The 26,707-nt window shown below is 46.2% G+C and overlaps 1 pseudogene across 1 annotated transcript in view; it reads left to right on the top strand.

Moving 5' to 3' along the window:
• The first annotated feature begins 10,650 nt into the window (after window positions 1–10,650).
• The window catches only part of LOC149341139 (secretin receptor-like), a 132,323-nt pseudogene continuing 116,266 nt past the window's right edge, over window positions 10,651–26,707 (top strand). Inside the window, exons 1-2 of the transcript XR_016282874.1 lie at window positions 10,651–10,869; window positions 22,729–22,834. The product of XR_016282874.1 is annotated as a secretin receptor-like (transcript). The remainder of the gene's footprint in view (window positions 10,870–22,728; window positions 22,835–26,707) is intronic.

The raw sequence follows: 26,707 nt of genomic DNA, 5'->3' as shown, positions 1-26,707 counted from the left end.
ACGGATTCTCTGCGCAGTGGGAGCCTCAGCGCTATCGAGTTAAAACCAAAGTAATCTCCAACAGTCACGGCTGGAAACAGCAGTTTACGATTCGTATCGAGGCGTTCGAAGTGTTAGGGGAATGCGTCTACTTAGGGCAGGTAGTTGCCGCAGTTCCGTATAACGGGAGCAAAATAACTAAGAAAAACAGGGCGGAGGGCATACGGCAGGTACCCTCAGATTATGATTGGAAGTTAACCAATATCCCTCAAGAGAAAAGTATATAACAGCTTTATCTTGACAGCTGTATCTTACCGGTATTCACTTATGGGCCAGAAGGGAGGAGGCTAACGAAAAGGGTTCGTTAACCCTCCCTTGAAGACAACGAGGACAACGCAGCGAGCTACGGAAATGAATATTATAGGTGTAACGTTAAGAGACAGTAAGTGAGTAGAATAGGTCAAGGAATAAACGCGGGTTCATGACATCCTAGTCGAAATCAAAAGGAAGAAATGGACACGGGCAAGGCATGTAATGCGCGTTTATTTAGTCTCCTCAGAAGGTGTTTTAGAGCCCCTTTAAAAAACCCCAGTTGGTCGCAATAAGCCCGGTGCCCTTCACACCGGCGTTTCGCGTAAAACGTTTGCAGTTCTGGGATGTTAAACCTTAGGTGCGAATACCATTACCATGCAGCCACACTTAACCTCGATAATAAGATGAGGGGCGGCTTTCAGAAGAAAAAAGAAATTTTATCACGTATATTCATCCTTACTTTGAAATGAGTCATCGCAAATTCTACGAATACATATATGGGCCAGTGATGGCGGTGTCGCTGCATGCATGGCCTTTCCAGCTTAAACCTGTGCGAGGAAAGAATGGCATGACACGTGGTGCGAGCACCTGTACGGACAACTCGAGCCAGTCCGTTTGGTTTGGTTTATTGGGGTTTAACGTACCAAAGCGACTAAGGCTATGAGAGACGCCGTAGTGAAGAGCTCCGGAAATTTCGACCACCTGGGGTTCTTCAACGTGCACTGACATCGCACAGCACACGGGCCTCTAGAATTTCGCCTTCAAGAAATTCGGCCGCCGCGGCCGGGATAGAATCCGAGTCTTTCGGGTCAGCAGCGGAGCGCCGTAACCACTGAGCCACCGCGGCGGGTCCCAGACCGTTTATTTCGAGTAGAAAAACTTATGCATGCTACTGACAAAATCTGTTACCTTTTTGTATACTGTCTCCCATGCATTCAGTTCACGTGCTGTTATGCCTTGTATTTTTGTATTCTAGGCTGTTTTCTATGTCTCACTTCTGCAATAGCTCCCCTGTGGGGCTGCAGAATGACGAATGAATGAATGAATGAATGAATGAATGAATGAATGAATGAATGAATGAATGAATGAATGAATGAATGAATGAATGAATGAATGAATGAATGAATGAATGAATGAATGAATGAATGAATGAATGAATGAATGAATGAATGAATGAATGAATGAATGAATGAATGAATGAATGCGAACAGCGGGGTGGGCAGTGCGCGCCCCGGCTACGATGTGAGCGACCTAGAAACTTGGGACTGCAGATGCGACGGCGACGAGGAGGGTTTAATATATATCGGGTTTCAGCGATGTGTTCATAATACTGCAGGAGCAGAAAGAACCAATTCATGCAAAGGCTCGATTCTGTAGTAATTCTGGTGCATTGGATAAATACGTACCCTTTGCTGGGTCTCCAGGTGGGAGACGCATACTTCAGTTTAGATGGAGCGAGGGGCTCGCGCGCGAGGAACCTCGTTTTTTTTTTTCTTGGTGGGGGGGGGGGGGGGGGGTGTAGAAAGCTTGGCGTTAACGGCATTTTAAAGATAAAAGTGTTCTATTAGCTGACAATATAAAGTATTAAAATACTACCACAGCACAAAGTGACTCCCAGGCACTTGTAAGAATTATCGCAAGATTGACGGAATAATGAACGCTTATAAGAACAGAAAAAATTAGTTTTCCACAGACGTACGTGGTTATGTAAGAAAAAAAACTGACTTGCGTTCTCGTTGAAAGACGGAAATGACCCGAGATTGCATTCATCAAGACTAAATTTCACGAGTACTTCGTTATACTAGTCCTGCACATTGATCAGATCATTTCGCAGGTCACATTGACCGGACTGAATCGTGACTCTGCGGCAGATCGATAGCCGCGTAAACAGCAAACATGCGGACATTACTTAGAACATGTGTAAGTTTTTTAGCGTACTACCGCCAAACGTTGTAGCGTTTGTTTTTCTCTGTTCTTTGTTTATTGTCATCACCTTCCAGCTGCTATACGCGAGGGTCGACCATAACGCTCTGGAACAATCATCATCGCTCCTGACAGACTCTACAGTGTCGAGAGTTGCTGTCGGTGTTTTAGGTGCTTTATCTGGAAAGTTTGTCCTCACAACGAGCGTGGCACCATTGCTGATCGTAAGGACAGCCAAGGTCACGTGTCACCACCGCCACGCTTATTTCTTCTTAGGGCCTACGTTCGCCTAAACAAACATTTTCGAGTGCAACACAAGCCTGGTTTGACTGATTGGTTTTTGCCCATTGAAAAACAATTGTTTCTTGCACATAGGTGAAACATGTACATAAAAGGCCATACACAGCGCAACAGTCTCCTCTAATCCGAAAGAGCAACAACAGCAGCAGCAGCAGTGAGTCACTCCTCTCGCTTAGTTCTGCGACTTACCCGGCGAGGGTAAGCACTTGTGAATTTTCCAGTCTGCGTCGGAATAGGAACATTTCCGGGGTGTGACATTGCGTCTATCAAGTACGGAGGCAGGGTAAACACAGATGCTTTCAACGGCAATGCATCTATGCACTGCATCTAAGCAATATCAGAAGAGGCCCTGCACTTTATTAACTAATCAAGTGGCACCATATTCACCTACCTAAAAAAGGGAAGAATACGAATTACTGTGTGTAATGTAACGAAACGTTGTCTTTGCAAAACTCTAAACTGTTAAGAGACGGCTGGATGGGCTGCACTCTGAACAGAAAGGAATAAAAAAGGAGTAAACTTTCCTCATCGCACTCCCTTTTTAAAAGGAAGTGCAATAGAGGATAGCTTACTCCCTCTTTGCTCCCAAACAGGTGTATTTATATTTACAGTGCATCATGATTTATAGTAGATCCATTAGCTTTGAAATGGAAAAATAAGTCATTGAAAGTGTGTTTCTGTCAAAGTAATGGCGACATTTATGAAATGCTTGCGCGTTGCGCCTCACATTTTACAGACAGCCTGTTTACAGGGTTCGCAACTTAAACTATCGTCTAGAATTACTCTCGGGTAAGTAATATAATTCACAGTGGGTTCAAAACAGTTGCACTGCCGTGGTACGGCAAGCCGATTTGCGGGTATTGTTTTCCTCTAGTTGTTAGAACTAGTATTTTTTGTCTTATCAGCGTATAAAATAGATTTTTTTTATGAAATCTATTTGCAAAGATTTTCTCGTTCCTGTTCGACAATACTGATCAGTCCAGGCATAGAATCGTGCGCATTTAACACAGGCATGCAATGAACGTCTTATTTGCATGTTTAAATGTCTCTGGACGCCCTGACAAGCTCCGATTTCACCTTGCATGTTAACCTCATGCATTCTCCACACAGTAAACTTTGTTACTCCATTTGTCGGACTATGCACCTCATCATTTCATACGTTACACCATCATAATTCGACGATGCACCTTATTACGCATTTAGTAATGGCTGCATTTTATCCTCTCCCCTTTTTTCTGTTATTTTACCTTTTCCGTGCCTTTATCTTCCAAATTTCCTTCTCCACACAGAGTAGCAAGTCAGCGATTTTTAAACGCCGGCTAAATTATGTGTTCTTCTTTAAAGGGTTTCTCTCCCCCAATCGCATATATAAGGACACAGTTATTTCATGCAAAAAAAAAAAAACACACAACTGAAAAGTCATTATTGAAGCGAGTTAGGTCATTTATATACAAAAAGAAAAGATTTGACCAGGGTATGAACCTTAAGGCGTGCCTTCTATAACTTGTTTAAAACTCAGAGCTCAAGCCGGTATGGGGAACTATTTCGTCACCTGTTATTAAAATAACAGTTAAAGAATATTAACGAATTCCTCTACATTCATAATGTTCGAGCTTTGTTCGTAAAACTGCATGGTCTGCTTTGTCGAATAGTTTTTCAAATCTAAGAAATATTACTGCTATTTTATTATAATTCAAGAAGAGGTTGACCACAATAATTACGCATTGATTGTTTGGTTGGTTTATGGGGTTTAACGTCCCAAAGCGACTAAGGCTATGAGAGACGCCGTAGTGGAGGGCTCCGGAAATTACGTATTGGGAAGAAGTTACGGTCGATCAGTTATATTTAAACTTGTGTAGATTAGCATATAGCATGGCTTGACGTTAAGGGAAACGCTTGAAGGTTGTCGCCGTTCTAGCCCGCCGGCTATCACCGCTGGGTGCCACAAAGCAAACGCAGCAAGGGCCGACCTCGGCAGAACGTCTGGTGTTGCTGAGATGGAACTGGAAGATTGAGTAAAACAAAAACAAATTGGGAACGGTCAGCTGAAAATTTTGTTAAATTATTAGATGATCCGGGAAAGATTTAGCTCTAAAAGCTTTTGGATCGAAAGCTTTCGCGAGAACCAGAAAAATCAGTTTTGAGGTTATAATGGAGACTCAGTGGAAGCCGTGAAGAAAAATGGCTTTTTTTCGCGCAATGAAATCTAAACGTTCAGAGGGATTAGAGAATTATGCCAGTCAAGAAGACTTATAATCTCTCTATTAATGAAATGCGTGGATCTTTTGCATGGCGCACTATCAAGGAAGTTGGGCGAAGTGCTGGGGTGTTTCTTTGTTGCTTGATTTGTAAACTGAGACGACCTACTCCACATCCCGGTCGATGGGTATATTCTTCGTGCTGAAAGAGACTATACTAACTATAATGATAAATATGTGCAGAAACGCGCGAGTATTTGTTGTAGACCTTTTTGAGGGGGTCTCGTCCGTACCTTCCTGAGGTTATGACTTACGTTCGATGGCACGCGCGATTGTTCTAGCGAATAATCGAGGAAAAAAAGTTGAATAAATGGAAACCTGAAATAAAAATTAATTAAAACCTGATTAAAATCACATTATTCTGAAGAGTCTGGCAAAAGAAAAATACGTTGAAAGATACTCGAATGAAGCAAGGAGTACGCCTATCTAGAATGAATAACCAAGGGACGAGAGAAAAATTATCGCGAGTGTGAGATTGAAGGGAGATAGCCTTGTCAAGTGGTAGTTAAGTAATTGATGCCGAGTGTCTCCTCAGCTCTTTACGCAGCGAAAAAAGTAACGCAAACTGCTCGCCCTGGCAAAACAAGCCCTCATTGAAATCTGATTTCTTGAAATGGCTCCCTAGCATACCACTCATTTCATAATTTAGCCGTCAATATTGAGGGGCCGCTAATATTCCTGCAAGACTGCTTTCTTAGGTTTAATAGAGGCGAAGTTGAAGTCCTTGGACGAAGAAAAACTGTAATTTTCAAATACTAAGGGTTGTCAATAATTGGGCCTCCTTGGGCTATATTTATTTCCTTCTAATCGGCACGAGCACCTCATACCATCGTTATCGGTCAGGCTGATCCCTTACCGCCACAGCCGATAAAGATTTAATTCGTTTATTTGACTCATTATCGGTCATGTTAGCACCAGAACAAAAGTAGCGCCTTCTGAGACTCTAATACCATCTAACGGTAACTGTAAAAAAAAAACTGTCAAAACGCGCAGTGACAGTTGCTATGGATCTAAACGTTTCGAGGACTGAATAAACGGGTTCACAACGCAACAAAACGCAAGGAAAATTGCGATACAACAAAACTCACAACAGAGAACGCTGTACGATGATCAACTTAAGACAACCGGTCAAAACACAGTGAATTAAGCGCTAGGCTTCACCGTTTCTAAAACTCCCGAAGAGAGCACTTCTACAAACCTGGCAAAGGCTGCAGGTTCACTAAGCTTTTGCGGCCTTTTGCTGCAAACAGAAACAAGGAATCTCCATAATAATCTTTAGAAAACCTTTGCTCTTTAACATGCGCGGAATTCTTGCCTGCAGCTGTTCGTGATGTGCTGCTGCTGCTGCAAATAAACAGAACCTTCGTGCTAGCTTTGCTATCGGACGCTGTTGCTTTCTTGCAACAGCGTCCGTTTATTTTTATTTCTTCAGCGTCCGTTAGTTTTTATTTCTTTTTCTCAACAAGCGTTCTGTGCCTACATTTCTCGTAGTATATTGCTCTTCCTGTTCCTCTTGGAGAAGGGCGTCTAAATCCTGGCAGAATTTGATGGCCGCCTCTCCACGCAGTCGCGCCCTTTGGGGGAGCCCAGCGTTCGACGCGCCCCGCTATGCAATTCGAGGCGCGTCGAGCGTCGTCAATTTCCTTCGCCACTGCGACCTGCGGGGCTCGTTAAAACATCGCCGAGACGAACCGATTAACGCCGACAGCTGCCATAGGGGCGCCTGGTGGTCCCGGGCGACCCGCACGGCGCGCCTGCCATCAGAGCCGTGCATCCACGGGCGAAGCAGGCACATAAACGGGCGTCCCCGAAGGGTCGCCGATCAGTTAACGAATTACGTCGTCGCGTTCATTTATCGGCCTGTGGGGGAGGGGTCCTGAGTGCGCCTCGTAAAGCGCCGGCGAGTCCGTGCCAGATCACGGGCACGAGCGAGACCCCGTGGCCGAGGTGGGACATCCTGCAGCGCCATTTTGAAGGAAAGGTGCGGAGAGTACGCAGATAATGCGTATCGTGGGGGTTCGAATCCTTTGGACACTACGCTGTTAGCGTCGCTACAATCTGAACAGAAAGGAGTAAAAAGGGATTAAACCTGTCCTCTAGCGCACTCTATTTTACAGAAGAAAATGCGCTATACTACAATTTCGCACTCATAAGAAAGTGTGCAGAAGTCAGCAGCCCTCAGGAAGGGTGCACCGCATGCAATTTTAGAGGGTGTACATCAATCAAACACGTTTGCTTTATGTGTGAATCAATGTGGAGCACCCTTCCAGCATGCATTCGTAGAGGTGTTATGGAGAAGTAGTACCCTTTTCTAATCGTGCAACCATTACACGCTCTAAAGTATCATGCTGTGCACCGTTTATTAAGGGTGCTTATCTCTGCACTTTTTTTTAGCACTAAGTTGGTGGCAATGGGTGTTCGGCTGGGAACAAGCTGATTTGCACCCTTATGGGTGAGTCGGTGAGAAATTATTCAGTGTTTAGCTCACAATTACTCCCTTTTCACTCCCATATATGCGTATATGTGTTTAGAGTGCAGGTGCTGCGAGGAGCACCGTCTATCTGGCCGGCTAGGAACTTCGCAGGCATGTGGGGTCTTAACGCATCTATTTTTCGTTTCCTGGTCAAGAAAGCGTCAAGTTATCCGTTATTGTGCTGTTTTTTTACTCGATAGGCAACCACTCTCGGCTCACAGAGAAAATGAAACGAGGGGGGTGCATAGTATGTTTCTTTAATCTGGCGGCAGCGTGCATTACTGAAATGGGCTCTATTTACACGTCTCTATATACTGGAAGTGACATCTAACGCAGTTCCACGTGCAGCCGTTTTCATCGGGTTGCGATGATCGTTTACTCAACGCGAGCAAATAAGCGCTTAATGAAAATTTTCTACCACAATTGCATTCACCTCAAAAATGAGGGTCTTTGCGGGGATCCAAGGAATACTCCGCCTGAATGGTTCCCAGAACAGGTGTTGTGATAGCGAAAAGCTGTTGCCGGTAAAACGATACCGGGCTCGCAACTGCACTGTTCTACTAACCGGGAAGTCGGTGAGGATCTATTTTCTCCATTCACTTACTAATCACTAACCTCACGGAACGCGTCCCTGCATACGCATTTATGTATAGTCAGGTCAGAATGAAACCAAACAGCGTCTGTCAACTAAACAAACTATTTTACCAGCTCACCTTCTGTTGCAGTGTATACCTAGTCTGATTGATGTTTCTGGGTAAACAGTCTACTGAAGTACATACTCATAAACCGGTTGTAGCATCTCCGTGCACGGTATACGAAAGTATAGCATATGCGGCAAATGTATAATCGCGTTTGATTGCGCCTCACTGACCATGGCTTTACGCTTGCAGAGCTCTTCTTCATTACGCCCTGCTACACGCGCATGTATTGCACGCTAGTGTGCACATGCGATTCCACGACAGGAAGCTCCGGGGGGCGTTATATATCACCTTCTCATCAGCTATAAGTCAAACATCGACTGTTTGGCCCTAGGGTCCGTATAATGCAGGCGCCTTAGGCTTTGGGCCGCCATTTATTTGAAAGCAAGACGAAAAGAGGAAAAAAAGAAATGACAGAAATCCACTTGCAGGGGAAAAAAACTTACAGAACGCTTACCATCGTGTGGTAATTTTGGGAGTGGTAGTGTTTAGGAATTACGAATAAGACTGTTGATGTCTGATGCGTTTATGCTGTTACACGCGTGTTAGCACCCGTGGGTAAGTTCCTGCGAATGCTTCGTGCTGTCACGAGTGACGCCACTGTGTTCGGAACAATCAGTGATTGGCATTCTACCCAGTTGGCTTGCTGGAGCTGGTGAGCTATTACGCCGACGACACCGACAACGCACAAACGGGAAATGTTGCTTTTACAGCTGTCGCTGTAAAGAAAAACAAAAATCTTGGACATGTCATCCTCGCGCAGGGAGAATAACCGACGGAGTGGTTTTTGGACGTTCCCGCTTATAGTATTTGGGTCCGTCGCAGTTTTGCCACAAGTAGAGCGGACTTGAAGGAAAAGAGATGGGCATCCACGCTCCGGCCGCCAAATAGAAGAGGAGCCGTAACATCGGTCTGGTTACGGAAGTCTGTGGTCGGAAAACGGCGGTGGCAAGAGACGGCTATCAAACCACATTGTACTTGCTGGGACAGTGTTTTCTTCGCACGCTGTCTGACGCGCGGCAAGTTTATTTACACTTCTTGGTTTCTTTTCGAATCGCCAAGCTGTGCCTCGGGTTCTATTGGCAGTGGCACGGTACCAGTTACGACCATAACGAAACCAACGTTTAAGTACATGTGTCATAACATGGAAGGCATTGACGGGGGACAGCGTGTGCACCCTAACTTTCTCGCTGGTAGTAGCGGTCCGGCGCAAGTCACATAACTACAATCGCTGGTCCTGTGTGCTCAGGGAAGAGCTCACCGCTCTCTCTGTGGCCTGCCTTTGTGTGGAAATTATCCAAGTTGTCGACATGTCTAGAGGCTGTCCCTGTAGTTTATGTCAGTTCCAAAATAACATCAGGACGAACGAACAGCACTGAATGAGTCTCACATGAAACCCAAGAGGGATGGTTGGTTCTTATCCGTTCTCACGGCCGTACGGAAGACGCGCAGGCAGACAAGCTTTGTGACCCGCATTGCTCTATTCATTCGACCGAAGCACGACCTTGTTGACTTTTGGCGGTACACCCACGGGAACGAAGAAACTTCGCGCATGTGCCGCACAAGCTTTACTGGGAATTACAGATGCAAATGCTCCGCTACGAAGGCAACGCGCGTGGCCCAGCACCCATCAGCGATCACATTCCTCTACCATTACCGAGTATAGGAACAAGCGATTTTAGTTTAGTTCCTTTGGCTGCTACCACGTGGCGCATGGCTTTGAACATTTAAAAATAGCGCGTTCACAATATGTGACGTACGAAAGATTGAGATTGACCGTGTGGCTGCAGAGCAAAACGTAATAAGCCGCTAGGCTACACTGGCCGGGCGTTGTCCCTAATTTCTGGTAGTGGTTCAGCACGAGCAGGAGATGGTTTTTAGAAGCGCCCTATAGGGAGCTGGCGATCGCGTTCCAATTTAATGCTGCGAATCAACGCTATGTTGCAGAAATGTGTACCGCACTGGAAAACTAGGGCTTCACAGAGTAGTTCAGCACGCCCGTATCGGCACATTTTTAATGTCATTGTTCCCAAGAAGTGCAGCCGATTGGAATGACCTCCATCACCACACCGCACCTATCGCTTGCCAATCTGCCTTCCGCGATGGTGTCACTTCAAACCTTTTTGCGCGAATACCACGAAATCTTGTTCTTCACTTGACTTTACCCCGTCTTTCATAACCTCAAACATCGCTCAGGGAAATTTTCGAGATTACGAAGTAAAATAAAGTGAAATGAAATCAAAAGACATAGATGGCGACTTTGTTCCGTAGCAGTTCTTTTCCGGACAAATTACTGTTCCTCCACAGGCTTCACCACTGGCCGCTGCCGACTGTAACGCCCGAGCTGACAGCTAGCAGGCAAAGCATGTAGCCGGCCCTAGGATACAACGTGGAGCTGCCCATCTTCGAAACAAGACACAGCTGTACGCCGAACAAAACACTGCCCCGAGACGCCGTCGTGAAGTGTCCAGCGCTTACCTTCCCTCTGACAAGGGGAGTCGGATTGGGACACAACGCAGTGGATGAACTGAACACAGAGAGAGTCGCCGTGACTTGGCACTGAGAGGCGCTCGCTAGTATCACGAAACAACGCGGACGGAAGAGGCGGCGCAACAAACTTGCCGCTGCAGCAGCTGCGTGTCCTTTCCGCGGGGCCTGGCGTGAGCGAGTGAGCGACCGCGGGCATCAACAATGGCGTCGCGCTCAAATGTCGAAGAACTGGCGATCTTTAAGGGACCCTGACCTTTGCAAAGCGCGGCCGCGCGTCGTCGTCGGAGGCACGGGGGACACTCGCGGGAAGCTCGGCAGCGCGACGCGCGCTTGGCCGTGCACGCATGCGGACACGAGTGGGCCTGCAACGACCGCCTGCGCAGCCGCGTCACTTCCGGCCTCCGCCGCTTCACCCAATGGTGTGTATACATGGTGCGTACATGGCGTATAAATATTGGCTTTGCACTGATGTTTGTGCATTTCGCGTTGTGACGGATAACGCGGACACATGTATGCATATCGTGCTTACTGCTAGGGCTGTGTTAAGAGGACATGTACGATGTAGTACTTGGCTGAACGTGTTGTGGTATCGCGCGCAAACGGAATGAGAACCTCCCTTTGGAAAAACGGGAATCTGTATAAATGGCGGTTAAGCAAAAGCGGAGTTAGCTTTCACATGTCGGCGTGCCTTGAGCTTTCTCCTTAAGTATGCGTAACAACGTAGTTACTTCAACCCTGTCGGCAAATTCTCCATTCTATCCGTTCCCGTTTCTATTGTCCTGCGCGCAAGGCGGTCGGAATAAGCAGCTCGCTGTATCACTTAAGTCGGGACAATCATACTCACACACATCCCCTGTCCGCGGCAACTTACTCGTTCAGAGAACCTGAAGCAGTAATCTTCCTCGTCAGTGGCTAGCAGCAGGTAGGCAATGCACAGCTCCGCCTGGATAAATGCGGCCAGCATTGTCGGCACCGACGTGCATCGATGGTGACCTGTTAATCCTTACTCAGCAGTCACTCATCCTACTCATGCTCTTGGTTTGTGATAACGAGGTGCAAATGCGCGCCGTCGCGAAATAGTGTTTTGATTTAGGTTTTCCTGGCAGTTTTCGTCCGCATCAATCCGTAATAGTAATCATCCACTACTCAAGGAAGCCCACCCGTCTCAGCGTTGTGGAGTTTGCGTGTACTGCGCCCCAGCGCTAGCGTACTGTCGTCTGTGCTGTTCGTATTACGTCTCTATGGCTCTGGACACATACGTGCCTCTGTAGTGCCGCATACTGAGCCGAATGGGCTGCTGCATTTCTCTGAAAGACGTATAGCGCTTCCGAGGAAAGGCCGTTAAATAAACAATCGAATAGGCCGGCTTAGGGAACACATCGCAAGATTTCAAGAAGACGCCACCTAAACGCGTGCCCACAGATTTCCCGTCCACAATTTTTCACAGAATACTTTCGGAGCAGAATATCAGCGTCACTTTTAATAGCACCAATCATGCTTATTCGCCTAAAGACGCGTCCAGACGACAATTGCAGATTGGCGATGTGCGTGATTGTTGCGTTCTCTTCATGGTACCATATGGAGGTATACAGTTCAAACAACGTAAAGGGACATAAACTGAACCGATACTTTTTTTTTTTTTTTGCGTGGAGCACTTAGTACGTTAGAAATTTTACTAAATAATGCATGGTGTGCTCTTGTCTCACCAGTCGGCGCAGTCAGCCGTTTTTTCGACTGTTTTCAGTCTGCACAAACAACCACATGAGGAAGCGCTGGTTAAAGGAACACTGAATTACGTACGCTATCCAATTTTTGTTCCATATAGTAAAAATGTATTCTATGGCTGGCAATGTTGATGTTCATTCAGCAGCGAAATGCGCATGTATTGTTCAGGAAGTTGGTTTTATAGATTTTTGCATCTCTCCAATCAGTAGTCGTCACGTCGAAACCGAGAACGACCCCGTGAACACCTCTTGGAAGTTGATGGTGTTGTAGCCTAGCCTTATAGATCCGCCTAAATTGTTTTGTCGTCGCCACACTGTTCTTGCGAAAACTGCCGATGGTGGCGCCAACTGCCTTTTGTTTTCTAGCCTTTTTCAGCTGACATATTCTCTGTTTTCAAAGCATGCTAAATTGTAAATGGTGGGGTTTAACGTCCTGAAGCGACACATGGGCTACTAGGGACGCTCTTGTGGAGGGCGTCGGAATAATTTCGACCACACGGGGTTCTTTAACGTGCGCTGACATCGCACAGCTTACTGGCGCACTTGCTTTCACCTCCGTCGAATGCCACTCCAACAATGGAGCGGCATCACGGTGCGGCACGACAGCCTGAAGCTTGCGTGCATCCAACGCTATTGTGATGTGACCGTCTGTGATTTACGGTCACGTAATCGTGACCTAGCTTAACTAGCCTAATTAAATTCACCCCTCCTATATATGGCTCCAAAACATTTCTGATATCAACAAGATGGTTTAGCCGAGCTGTGTTATGAGCTCTTCGACACACATTTGCTGTGGTTGGCCGCAGCCACTTCAGTTTTAATTTTCTTCCGAAGGTTTCGTAACGCTTTGTATCCACGTGTGTAATTGATACGTCGCTACCTCTTCACTTCTCAATTTGGCAATAAATAAAAAGAAAACTAAGCCGTAGTGGGCACTGAAATTCATGCATTATTTTTACTTGTCTACTGTAACCGCGCTTTTTCGTAGTTGCCATACTTTTACCAAGTGTAGAAATTGCTATCATAGCTAGCCGATGGCCCTGTAGGTGTTCTGAATCTTCTTGCGGGCTATCAGAATGTGCCATCGATGTCTTGCATCTCATATCTTGCTCACCTCCAAGCTTTGACCAATAACAAAATGATTTCAAGGAGTGGTATGAGGACCCCAAGTACATACAGTATGACTATAAAGGTGAGAGTGACCAATTCCGCTTATACTGGCAGTAACTCATTTACACTATTGCGTAATATCCTTAAGGCAGAGCTTAAGTGTCTCCTGCAATTTTTTTTTTTTTTGTCTTTTAAAAGTGCTGTACGGTTTACTATATCAGTCATATCACGGAAATTAGACTGTCATTCTCGGAGTGATTTGCTAAGCCAAACCCATAATAGCCTCTTGATAAACTTAACCCATCACGTTTGACCGAGCTATTGTGACTGTCGAGCCAGGAATCTGCTGTGCTGACGACGAGTTGCCCGCCGATGGCGCAAACATTGCGCGCGGCTCCCTTGCGAATGTTGTCAAGCGATCACCAGGTTCCGCATGTTGTAAGACGGGTTGCGCTATGTAACCTTCCATGTGTCAGAAGCTGAGGCAGTATCAGAGCGCCGAGTTCCCCGGTATGCTCTGGGCTCGAAGTCGTGATAACCATTACCTGGCTGATAAGGCCTGGTTCCTATACCCCCACAGACCCGCAGTTATGTTAGCTACTAGGGAGGAGAACGCGTCGCGGAGCAGCTTAATTACGTATACACTCTGTGAGCCTCCATCCGGCGGCAGTGTTCACAATTTATTCACTTCCGACGCAGAGGTCCACTCGCATCGTTAGGCCCACTGTGTACGTCCTGATTCCTCAAAATCGCCTTGAATGCGGGCAGCCGAGCCTAATTAAAACGGATTACAATTGCAATCTCGATTCAAGAAGCGGCTTTCGTACTGTGTAAAGTGTGAGTGGTAGTAGATTGAGCTCATACGTAACTAAGGGCACTTTTTCAGACTTAAGGCGCTGCCTAAACATCTTGATAATTTGTTTGCACTGAAGACAGGAGGAAGGATAGCAGTGATATGCGCGTTTCGTGTTCCGACAACTAACTGTAACTCTGAGCAGCTTATTCGCTGTAAGCGGCGGCGTCGTTGCTGCCACGCAGCTTGCCGCGACCGATAATTGGCCCGTTCTTCAGTCGGCTAATGAGGATGGCGTTCCGATGGGGCTGGACTATGCCGGAGTGAGATCTGCGGTCGTGTGATTCAGGTGCGCCGATAAGTGGTAACACCCAGGTGATGCTCCTTCACTCTGAAGGGGAGCTAAACTTCCGGGAGTTTTTTTTTTTTCCAGCACTCTTCCAAAGAACCAACTTGCTGGTCCCTTGCTTAGGGCCAGTAAGTAAGAACAGCAACTTCATTTACCCGCCGATCCACCTGCGAAATGGCTACCGCAGAGAAGGGGAACATAGAAATGCGCATGGCATAACTGCATCAGAGGGCTAATCTGGATGCAAATATAGCAATCGCTGAAATTAAGGTCCAGAGTCCACGTGATGTAGAAAATATACGGATATCCCTATGCTTTTCATTTCTTTTCTGTATAGTGGCCATATGCCCTCCGAAATATTTCTGTATAGTTTCCGTATAATGTACATGACGTCATATGGCCTCCGTATGAGTGGAGTCCATATCCTCTCTGACAGATTTCTGCAAGGCTTCTGTATAAAGTACATGACGTCAAGGGCGTCCGTATGTGTAGTTCGCGTGGTCAGTTTGTGTTGTCGGTATTCACGTCATAGAATGCATGCCCACCCTGAAATTACGGGTGTCATACGGAATTAATGGAACGACCTTACGGAATCGTTTCAAGAGGCATTCCGTGTTTCCCAAGTCCATGCTCTCTACCTTCAACACGGAACGCAAACGAATGGAAGACACGGACAATCGTCTCTCTATCTGTGTCCTATTTTTTTTTTTCCCGTGATGTGAACTGAGCACCAACTAGCAAAATCAGTCAGCGCAAGCGTCATCGCTCAGTACGTAGCAAAAGCTTCTGCTGCCATGCCTGGCCGTACAGTAAGCACACGCCGCGGATCAGAGGGTAACTCCGAAATTTATTGATAGACGATAGGCCGCGGAATATAGAAAATTTGCTTTTTGTTTCTTTGCGGTCGTGGCGAAAGGTGCAGAAATGTGTCAAAATGTCTGCTTGCTCCGTTGCAACCCACTGACTGGATACCACGAATGCGTGGAGTGAAAACTATGTGGCATTAGTAGAGACAGTGGGTGGAACGCTGGAGTTTTTAGTTGCAAGATGATACATGGCGAACCACGTGCGAGATGTTTTTCGTTTCCCGCTTTCGTTCTCATCACGAAGTTTAACACAGAATGGGAAACTGTAACCGCACTGTTTTTACGAAGCAGGATCCTGCCGTGGTGCCAGTAGACGTACTCTCAGCAAACTAAGCAACATGCCGCTATCGAGCAAAAAAAAAAAAAAAAATCAGGGGACACTTACGCTCCACCTTAAGGATATGACGCGATAGAGTTAATGAATGAATGCCCATATATGCGTAATTGTTCCTTCTCAACTTTACAGCAATATGTCTCAGGGAGCTCTCACAGCACTCCTTGCGCAATGTTGCATTGGTTAAGCGATGCGCCACTGCCCTGCGATGGCAGGTGCTGCCACCGGTGGGTCTTGTGCGACCCAGGTTGCTCTTCCCGAGCAACCTCTCGCGATCAGCCATTAATTCAACTGCCACCTGCCACGGTGGTTAGTTCGCTCACAATATCTTGGGTAGGTGAAGACCCCACAGGGTCACGTGACCTAGGTGGCCCACCTTGGTTGCTTCTCCGCGGGTGGCCGCCTGAGCCACTCTACGCCGCCCTTTATCGCTGACAACGCCGACAACTGCGTTAACGCCGTTTCAGCGCGTAGCGGGATCTTTAACGCTATGGCGTTAAAATTCTCGCTCATATTTTATGTCACAAATACTTTGAACTGCCCGAGCGACCGTATCACAGCGAAATTATCCTGGTAACAGAATGTGATCGAAGCCTGCCCTTCCCTGCAATCCCTCGTTCGAGAATAGGACGAGGAATGTTGGCTGCCGATGAGAGAAAGAGGGGTAAAACAAAAATAAAAAACGGCAAAAAAAAAAGTGCTAGGCAGCAGCAGTGAGCCCGGTGTGTTTACCCGCTGGAATTAGCCCCATCCGGCCTCAGAAGCTTGAAACAGGGAAGCATGTAGAAGTTTCTTCGTCTCTTGTTTACTCTGTGTCTTACGAAAACTTCCTGGCCGCCTTCATTATCAATGGATGCCTTCAGAGCTCCCGCTGTTTAGGCCGTAGCGCTCTCGCGTGCTCTTCTCTCGTGAGTACAGCGCTTCTTGCTTTAAAATGGGGCTTGCTTTCTTTTAATTATGCCGCCCAGTCTCGTATCTCTCTGCCGAAGGCAGCGCAGAATTATAAGGCATTTTTTTTTTCGTCTAATCCTCAGTTGGACTGCCGATAATGCACGGCACTACCACATACGCGGGAAGATGGGACAATGGCCATCATTGAGCTGGAGACATTTGAAACCGATTGGGAGCCCCGTTTAAGACCAAATTTAAGTGTCAATTCTAAGAACAAGCACTAATCGTAATACATAATAGTTCCTTAGCGCCGCAGCGGTCAGCATGAAACCACATAATCAGTACACGCTTTAATATTATGTGGTACAATGGGATAATGAGCTGCTGTTGTGCCTTTTTTCCGAGGTGAAAAACAGCGTAACTGTGCGGCTGCCGACCCACCGAAGAAGAAAGATGGGCTCAGTGAAAGACGCTTTTGCTAGCTCTGTTCGAAAAGCTTATGTCGAGTTCCGTTCAACTTATCGGTACAAAGCGTCTGGAGAAAGTAGGGGGAACAGAAAAAGACGCAGAAAATAAATAGTGTCGCTGCGATAACGAACAATCGTGCAGCCCTGGTGGTCGCCGAGTCGAAACAAGGCCGGTGCTCAACGCTCGCGTCAGTGCCATCTGGCTTCTGAGCGACGCTTATAGAGACGGCTGTTTTTTGTCACTTGACACAAATCGTGCTACGTTGATGTGAACGCTAGCATCAGTGATGATGACATACGCTTTCTAGCAGCCCACAGTTCGGCTGATTTGGCACTTATGTTAGCGTGTACGAACGTCAACAGGAGGAGGTACAGGGCGGCTTTTGAAGACCTCCTTCTGAGCTGCTTTCCAGTTTGCGGCCAGTGCGCACTTAAATGCGAACACGAAATGCCTGTGCACAGTACACTGTGACGCAGGGTTATATTTAATAACATGGCCTGGCCTGATCACTGCGCCTCTCATAAACCGACGGCTTCATAGGCTGTGATGATAATGTAGCGCCTTGGTATCTATACGTAGAACCGCCGCGGTGGCTTAGTGGTGTGAGCATCCGCCTCGCATGCCGGAGGTGCGGCGTTCGATCCCCAGTGCCGCCGGTCACCCACCGGTGATACAATGGGTACAAGATTTTCCCTAGTCTGGTGCTCGGCTTCTTTAGGGTGAAATGCTTAGGAAATGGGTCTTTGACACCCCCTTGAGAAGAAGAAAAAACCTTGTGCCATGGCGCGCTTCGGCCACAGATGCCCTTGCGCCATAAAAATTCATCATCATCTCATCATCATAGCTGTACGTAACCTTCGCATTTGGTTGCCCCTTGTATGCCCGTAATTCCGGGTCATCGTCCACTCCTACTCCTGCCAACAAATTAAGGGTGCGGAGAAGCTGGCTATAAAACCAATAATAATAATAATAATAATAATAATAATAATAATAATAATAATAATAATAATAATAATAATAATAATAATAATAATAATAATAATAATAATACTTTTTGTATGTAGTGCGGTGAAACCCACCTCCAGAATTCAACGCGCCATGCTGTTTCGTGTACGACGACAAAGCTCTGCGCCTGTCGGGAACGGCAGAACGCAGGCTCGTACTCGCGTTTTTTTCTTCTTCCATATTTTTTCTCTGCCTTTCGTACTTTTCTCACAGCTCTCTAGCCTTCTGCTCCCTCTTTCTGGGTAGCCGGTTCTGTCTTCAAATCAAGATGAACTCAACCTCTTTGAATTCAATAACTGCTCTCCTTTTCCACCTAACGTACTTTTTAGCCACCGAATGTTTTTTGCTCTTATTGCCGGCAAATCTATACAAGCACCATCATTTCGATTTCCGTCTTTAAATGAGCTGGGATTCTGACACCACCAGAAAGGCGAAAACTGTAATGGGAACTTATTGAAGTATACTTGAATGCAACTTCCGGAATGATTAAATTATGTCATAACTAAATCCAATGATATTTTAAATAGGGAATCGGAATAACTGGAGATATTGTTCTTTGGCTTGTTCTGTGGCTTGCAGGATTTTCGGTTCGTGTTGTAACCTTGTATCCTGCTATCGTATCTACGTTTCTGTATAAAAACGACTTTTTTCCGAGCTCTTAAATCCGTCGTGAGTAGGCGCTTCGAGTGTCTAATCTTTCCTTCGTGTTTGATGTCATTTCGTGGTAACCAGAACAACGCGGTTACCTGCACTATGAACAAAACTAGGCCCCGTTCATGCCGCGTTACCTGGGCCAGCTAAGCTGCCTAGGATACCGTACCTCCTTGTTGTTTCAGAGGCTTTTAAGTCGAATACCACAGTTAAACTTTGTTATTTATTTTTAAACACCTCCCGTAGTGTTTTCAGGGTGCATGAAGCGGCTGCTGTCGCCCACATTCTGAGCCTACGTTGGTGTATGTCAATGCTACAACATATCCGAATGTTCTTGCGAGTGGATTTATTTAAAAGGACTTAACGGTTTTATTGGGCTTAACGACCGAAGGTGACTCAGGCTGTGAGGGGTGCGAAGGATTTAATGAAATTGCTTCCACCTCCACTCTTCGGGAGCTACGAACGATGTATCAGACAGTTTTTGAGAGTAACTCAACCGAATCACCTTTACTAAGTCCGCAAGGGGGCTGCACCGTCGAGCTGGATGAGAGAAAATTGCTCCTTACTCCTAAAGGAACGCAGTGTTTACGTCAATATCTCACGTGAACGGCAACGCAATAGGCTTTCTCATATTTTGTTAGTACTGAGCAAGAGTAATTCCACGCTTTGAAGAAGACGATTTTAACAAAGGCGGCCTATTGAAATGCAAAGCCGTCCTGAGCAAGCGACCGAAAGGGTACGCAAGCTGCCGATGTCTCACAATCCTGGGCGTGTATACGCATGCTGTTTCAACTACCTGATGACAAAGTTTAAGAATATGCCGGTTTATTTCTGGGCAACAAAGTCTTGGTATTCTTGACGCTGCGTGAAACTGGGGGGATGTTTTGTAGCGAAAGCTACACTGGCCACGAACTTGCGATTTCGCTGTGGCGGTGCTCCGAGGAGGCACAGAGACCGACCTTGAGCCGTTGCCTAGCAACCGCCGCAGCTGGCGGACGCCGCGAACTCGCTGCGCCATCTGGTATGACGTCACACCGCGCGCCTCGCCGCGTAGCCGCCGTCGCCGTTTGGTATGACGTCACACCACTTGCCTCGTCGTTTGCGCTTGCCTCCGCTCGCTTCGCCAGCTGTGTCGCATGTCTGATAACATGTAGGGGGACTGAAAAGGAGAGCTCGCGTGCGCCGCAGCCACAGTTGAGGCGGCAGTATGGCAGAGTATCTCAAGCGGAAAAGGGCGGCGGATGCTGCCAACGTCTCCGCGTCGACATCGGCCGCTGGTTCAGTTGCCTTTCGCTCCGTATAACCCGGCTCAGCCGAGCTGAGCCGCAGCCATTTTTTTTTATTGCCTGGCCAAGTAATAAATTACGATAAGTGAACTCTGCGAGTGCTCAAAATGCGTGAAGAGTTTGAATTTGGGAGTTGTAGTGCGTCTAAATAATAATTAAGCAGCGCGATTTCCGAAAAGTCGGCTATATTCTAGACGGTATCTTAGACCTCGTTGATAGTATTTAGAGAAGCGTGCGAAACACCCGTTGTGTACGCCCGAGCAATCTGGTACAGCACCAGTCTTGTACACGCTTGCAGAAAACATTTTTATCCATGATTTGCATGCTAATCTTGACTCTAACCTACAGACCGATGCTGTTTTTCTAGACTATGCGAAAGCGTTTGATAAGGTTCCCCACAAACGCTTACTACTGAAACTTTCATATTTGAACCTCCCCTCTAATATCTTTAAATGGATAGAAGAATTCCTGACTAACCGCTCACAGTGCGTTATCGTTAACAGCCACAACTCTTGTCCTATTCCAGTAACGTCAGGTGTCCCGCAAGGGTCTGTCCTCGGTCCGCTTCTGTTTTTAATTTATATTAACGATTTACCAACGAATGTATGCAGTAATATTCGGATGTTCGCCGATGATTGTGTAATTTATCGCCAAGTTAATAACGCATCTGACCAAAAATCTCTTCAGGACGACCTTAACCGCATTCAAGAATGGTGTGCTAATTGGTTAATGGAACTTAACCCTCATAAATGTAAAATCTTGTCCTTCACGCGTCGCCGCAACCCGCTTCATTTCCCATGCGTAATAGCTAACGTCCCTGAACACCCGGTTTTATCGTACAAGTATTTAGGCATTACCTTGTGTAGCGACTTGTCCTGGAGCACACACGTTACGAACATAATTTCATCTGCTAATAAAACACTTGGATTTTTAAGACGTCATCTCCGCCTAGCCCCTAAACATGTAAAGTAATTAGCATACAAATCTCTTGTTAGACCAAAATTAGAATATGCTTCACCCATTTGGGACCCGCACCAAGCTTACCTTATAAATACACTCGAATCAGTCCAAAACAGAGCAGCCAGATTCATCCATTCATCGTATTCTTACAACATCAGTGTATCAGCGTTGAAAGCTGAATCCGACTTATTGCCCTTATCGCTTCGTCGCCGCATTGCCAGCCTTTGCTTGTTCCATAAATTTTTCCATAATTCACTAGGCCACGCTCCCTACATCGTCCCTCCAGCCCGCATATCTCATCGCACTCGTCATCCTTTTCAAGTTTCCAGACCTCGTGCCGGTACTACCACCTTTGCCGCATCATTTTTTTCCCGTACTGCAGCAGACTGGAACGACCTACCCAACGAAATCGCAGCCATCATGTGCTCATCCAACTTTGCTAATAATGTTATCAGTCATGTTTCTTTGTGTTAACACTTGCTCACCAAAATATATGTACCCACCCCTTATGTAATACCCCTCGTGGGTCTTTAAGGTAATAAAATGAAATAAAATGAAATGAAAACAAGTGACCGATTACAACTACAACTTCTCCACCTCAAATGTAACAGATTTAAGTGGTCAATTACAGCCCATGATAAGTAACTGACCAATTACAGAGAGATAATCGATTATTACTACGTTACTTTTTCATCCATATTTTATTAGAATAGCCCAAATATACGCGGCCGAGAATGAGCTCTGAGTCGTGCTTGATCTATAGTCTGTTGCAGCACATACTTTGGTAATTTTACCTGCAGTTCTTTTTCGAAGTTTTCTAGGGAATTTTTTAATTGAAGTGCGTTGCTTTAGCATATTCTAAGGAGTTACGCATGGCCTATAAGCTGCGTAAGCGCTGCACTTCGCTGTTATCCGCGCTCTAAGGAGTGAAAGACCAAGCTCGCGCGACTCGTGACATTCGGTTGTGCCGTTGTGGTGAAATACGAAGCGTGAAACCCGTGCTTGACAGGCACAGGCCTCTCGGGCTTGCATGTGCGCACATCATCGCGCGTGCGGGTTCTCCGTAGCTCAATGCTTGTCGCTGCAACGCGGTCTGTGCTGCTCCAGTGTTTGCCGCCGAGTTCGGGTTCTCGAAGTTATACCACGGCAACAACTTCTTTTTGGAGACAAAAAATGCAGGAGATTACTAGTAATGAATTTATTGAGAAAAAAAATAATGGAATTGTCGAGAACGATTGTCCTGAGTGTGTCTCTTTGCTATGTCTTGACTAATTTTGCGCTGAAAGAATGCATTCGAATTACTTTAAGAAATAATCAATCCATCACAGAATTCGAAGAAAAATGTGATCAATTATTTGTAACGCATTACATCCAAGTCTGGACGGCACCACGTGCGCGCCGCCTGATGCGGGGACATCAATGTGGGCGCTCAGATGTTCCTAATGTTGCGCATGATGGGTAAAATATTTTCTTTTCCTCCCTTCACCTTTGGCGGTAATGAAGATGAGGTGCCCTGAATAAATCTGCCTTCCTATTATGACGTCATTAGAAGTTAAGTTTGTGCTGAAAGTCTGCCACTTCCTTTATTGAACGTTACCGTTGTTTTCATTATTTAAAGATTCAAATAATTACAACTAATTGCTTAGCTGATGAAACAATAGTAGTCAGCCTGCAAGGCGATCTCCAATTATTCTCCTCGCGTGATTTTTGTAATATCATATCTCCTTTGGTAAAGTGGTACCTAAATGTGTTGGAAGCAGTGAGGAAGAGTTTTGGGTCGTGCCTTTGTGAGCTTCTGGTAACGTGACTGCGCCCTGATCGCCGCTAAGGCTTGTCTGTTCTCTTTTTTTGTTGACAGATTACCTTGGAAGACCCGCGCGACACCGATATGCAGATGTTTCTTCTGGAGAAAGCCAAGAAGGAGTGCGAGCCGGCTGACAGCAGCGCCGTCTTCGACACTGGCGGTGAGTGCGAGCACGCTGCGGTCAGTCGAGCTGCCCCTGACGCCACAACTTGGCTACAGTATTCTGGCATCACAGCCTGCCTTACGGAGCCGCCTTTCATGTCGTTTACTCCAAGCTAACTCCTCTCCTCATGCTCGCTCTTATCACGTGATGCGCTTCATGGAAACGGTACGGCGCATAAAGCTTGCATGCTCATTTCGTTTCATTTCTGCCTATTTATTTTTTTACGACGTGAGCCGTTATACGGAGCCCACCTCGAGCCGTCGCGTGGATGAAGTCCGTCCAAGGTCACCGATCGAAGCAGCCAGGAGAGAAAGATCGGACAACGAATGGAGGGGCGTCGATGGGAGAAAGAAGGAAAAAAGCAGAGAGAGAAAATGGAGGGAGGCTGTTACCGATAGGTACACTGAAAGAATAGCGAACGGTGGCCAGGGGAGAAAGAAGGATAGAAAAGAAGAAAGCAAGAAGGGCGGTCAAGGGAGAAATAAGAGGAGTAGGGGAATAAAATGAAGGGACGCTGCTGCAGAGAGACAAGTAGAAAGATCAAAATCTCGAGCTGCTCGACTAGCTGCGAAAAGTTCCATGAGCGTGCAGCCATGCCACCTGCCGCTCGCTATCGGAGGCGCGAAGGTCATCAGCAGCATAAGCCGATCTAATCGATTCTGTGTTTTGTAATTGGTTCTGCGTTAGCCACAGAAAAGGGTTTCATGGTAGTGTAACTTATATTACCAGCATGTGTTCCGCCACTACAAATGAAAATTCCGAGGACACGGTTCCACAAAGGCACGACGCTGAGAACGCACAATGCACTACTCATCAAACGAAGGGTGTCGGAGTATTTTAGAGGTCTTCGCGTCGGAGTTCAGTATAACCAGGGGGTTACGCCGTGATTACCTAATCATTTAAGTCCAGAGTTCACACTCGTACCACCAGTTCCTTGCAAACTCAGCCGCGCCCTTACCTCAGAGTGACCATATTTCCAAGTTTAAATTACCGGCCTCACCTTTTCCTCCATTTTTATGCAAGACACCAGCATCAGTGCCCGCGGTTACAGAGAAAACTGTACTTGCAGCTAACTCCCAATACCTGTATGAAGTTGCGGATATCCCTGAAGTGTTTGGTTAGGTAGCCGCGGCAACAGGCTCAATAGAATAACTTATACCTGTCTAAGAAAAACAAATTTTGGCCATCAATATATAAGTACACATGATGCGCTTACCTTCTGTTGTTATTCAGTGTAAATCACAAAAGGTAATACTCAGACAGAAAGTTACAACAAACGCCCTCAGAGAAACGTAAAATTATCCATACACTGTGGCTACTGCATTCGAGAAGAGTGTTTGTGCGTGGTAGTACCAATACACTTTTCGCGACACGGTATTATACGTGTAGATGGAGCGCATGGCATGCTGGAAACGCCACAAAGGGCTAGCATGGAATAAATTCGCGGCATCAATTTCGTCTGTTCCGAACTTTCTAACATATTTCTCTTAGAATGTTGATATTCCTCACTCTAACCGAGCTCCTCGACAAAAACTGTATTATTTGTTGCCATATGATGCAGTACCGCTGTTTGCACCTGAAGTGCTGTCGCACCGACGAGCTCGCGTGCTCGCCTTTCGCAGGGTTCGAGTCTGGAGCCAAGTTTTGTTTTTGTTCCGTTGTCAAAAAAAAAAAAAAAGAGAAGTCTTTCGCCAAGCTCGCGGATCGAATTTCGCGCGCGGGTGACATTTCACAACCCGTTGTGTCTAAGGCCGCCCCTGACGGTAATAATTCCTTTTCGTGCTTCACAAACAAAAAATAAAGCTCTAATTGCAGTGCTGCCTGCTGGCAGGTGCCGTCAGGCGTGTTGTTAGACTCGATGTACCGTTAAATGTCATCCCTGAGAGGTTTGTATGGGAACGAGTCAGCTGGCCGGGCCAAGGATCGTTATTGCCGGAGATGTTATTTGAAAAGCTACACTGCATTACCTACGGCGTGCGTTTGCGAGCGATCGTACGTACTTTCGTGCATATGCGTGCGTGCGTGCGTGCGTGCGTGCGTGCGTGCACGCGTGTGCGTTTGTTTTTTTGTGCCTGCGCGCGGGTACTTGTGTAGACCTATTTGTTTCCCCTTTAAAAAATATCGACACATCGCTTCGGACGCATCCCTATAGTCGTAGTTTACTCCGGTCTGTCCTTTTCTTTTTTATTGCATTGGTGTTTTTAAATCTAAGGCAGCAGGTGTTCTGCTTGTATTCGCATCCTCACTGGCTCCGTGAAATAAAATTAACGTTGGCAGTTCCTGGTATAGATGTAGTACAAGTAGACCAGCGTCAGGAAATAGTAGTTTCAGGCAAAAAAAAAATAGTTTACTTCATTCCATGCGAAGTAAGAAGGTTAAGGAGTGGCAGTGTCAACTCAGTGGCAGTGTCAAGTGTTCCTCTCCAGTTTGGGAGCTTATCGCATGAATTCTGCCTAAATATTGCAGCCCTGGAGAAGCAATCTCTTCAGGCCCTTCATGGGGAAAGCGTTACCCTGTGTGCAGGGTTCACTTTTGGAAATACCCGGCCTTTTGCGTGTAAAGTGAGAAGTTATGTTGGGACCAGAAGTCAACCAGATAGTTGCAGGAAAATTAGCATCAGGCGCTAAGGTCAAAACTACAAATTAACTAATTAAACTGTGTAGAGGAACATGCACTGAACGTTGTTTAGTGTGCGGCAAGCGCGGGCTAGAAAAGTGAATGAATGAATGAATGAATGAATGAATGAATGAATGAATGAATGAATGAATGAATGAATGAATGAATGAATGAATGAATGAATGAATGAATGAATGAATGAATGAATGAATGAATGAATGAATGAATGAATGACTTATTTAGCTTTCGCGTACACTTGAGGAGGGAGGATGGACCCCAGACGAAAAGCTACAAGTGTCTCGGGGCCCTATGTCATGTAGATTAACTGAGGAAGATTCACAAAAACAGATGGGCAGCTGAGGGTTTCGGGTATTCGTACCCGACTGACTCGCAGTGAAGGAGAAGAGACAGACTATGGAGTATGGGCGCCGAATCAGAGAAGGCTAATACAGAGCGTTGCAATTAGGCAGATGGCATGCCCTTGAATATTTCCAAAGACAAGGAGGGCGGCTATGCGCCAGTACAGAAATTTAAAGGCTGCATTAAAAAAAGGGATTGTTTTGAGAAAATGCAAGACGTTAGACTTCAAAGCGGTTTAAAGCAACACGAACTCATTCAAGAAGTTTGAAGCGAGATTAGAGTGGCTTGGAACCCGGAGTCCGAAAAAAAAAGAGACACACCCGTGTTATATTGGGGCTTCAGATGCCTTTCGAATGGAATGTCATTCGCCTCAATCCAAAATTCTGCGCTTCAAAAGCATGTGGCTGAAATGTCATTCAAGTCTACTGGGCACCACGGAGAGACGCGGAGACATTCTAGAATTTCAAATGCTTTCCAACTGACCCGGGCGCGTTCAACCTCGTGGACAGCGTCTTCACGTCATCGCTTGGAATTTTCCAGACTTAATAAAGTTTTCTTCACCTTAAGGACCAGCGCAATACAGGCAAAGGACCAACGAAAGACAAGTCGACACGGGCGCTGTCTAACAACTTATGGTTTAATCGAAAACTAAGGAAAAAAATAAGGTGGAAAAGCGCGAATCTTAAAACTAAACAAAACACAGTAAAAACATCAAGGATTACATTGAAAAGGAAAGGCACTTATAGAGGAACGCTATCTCGTTTTCCTGTAAAGCAACGGAGAGTTTTCCCGCACACGTGTCCGAGTTCTTAGCGATGCAATATGCTTCGAAAATTTCCCTCCCTATTTGGTTACTATTCTTGTATGCGATCGTCGTATTATGCAAGTCTGGCA

The sequence above is a fragment of the Amblyomma mixtum genome, chromosome 5 (genome assembly GCF_055824585.1).
Source record: "Amblyomma mixtum isolate Tamu chromosome 5, ASM5582458v1, whole genome shotgun sequence".
Classification (NCBI taxonomy): Eukaryota; Metazoa; Arthropoda; class Arachnida; order Ixodida; family Ixodidae; genus Amblyomma; species Amblyomma mixtum.
This window is presented reverse-complemented; position numbering and strand designations above follow the sequence as displayed.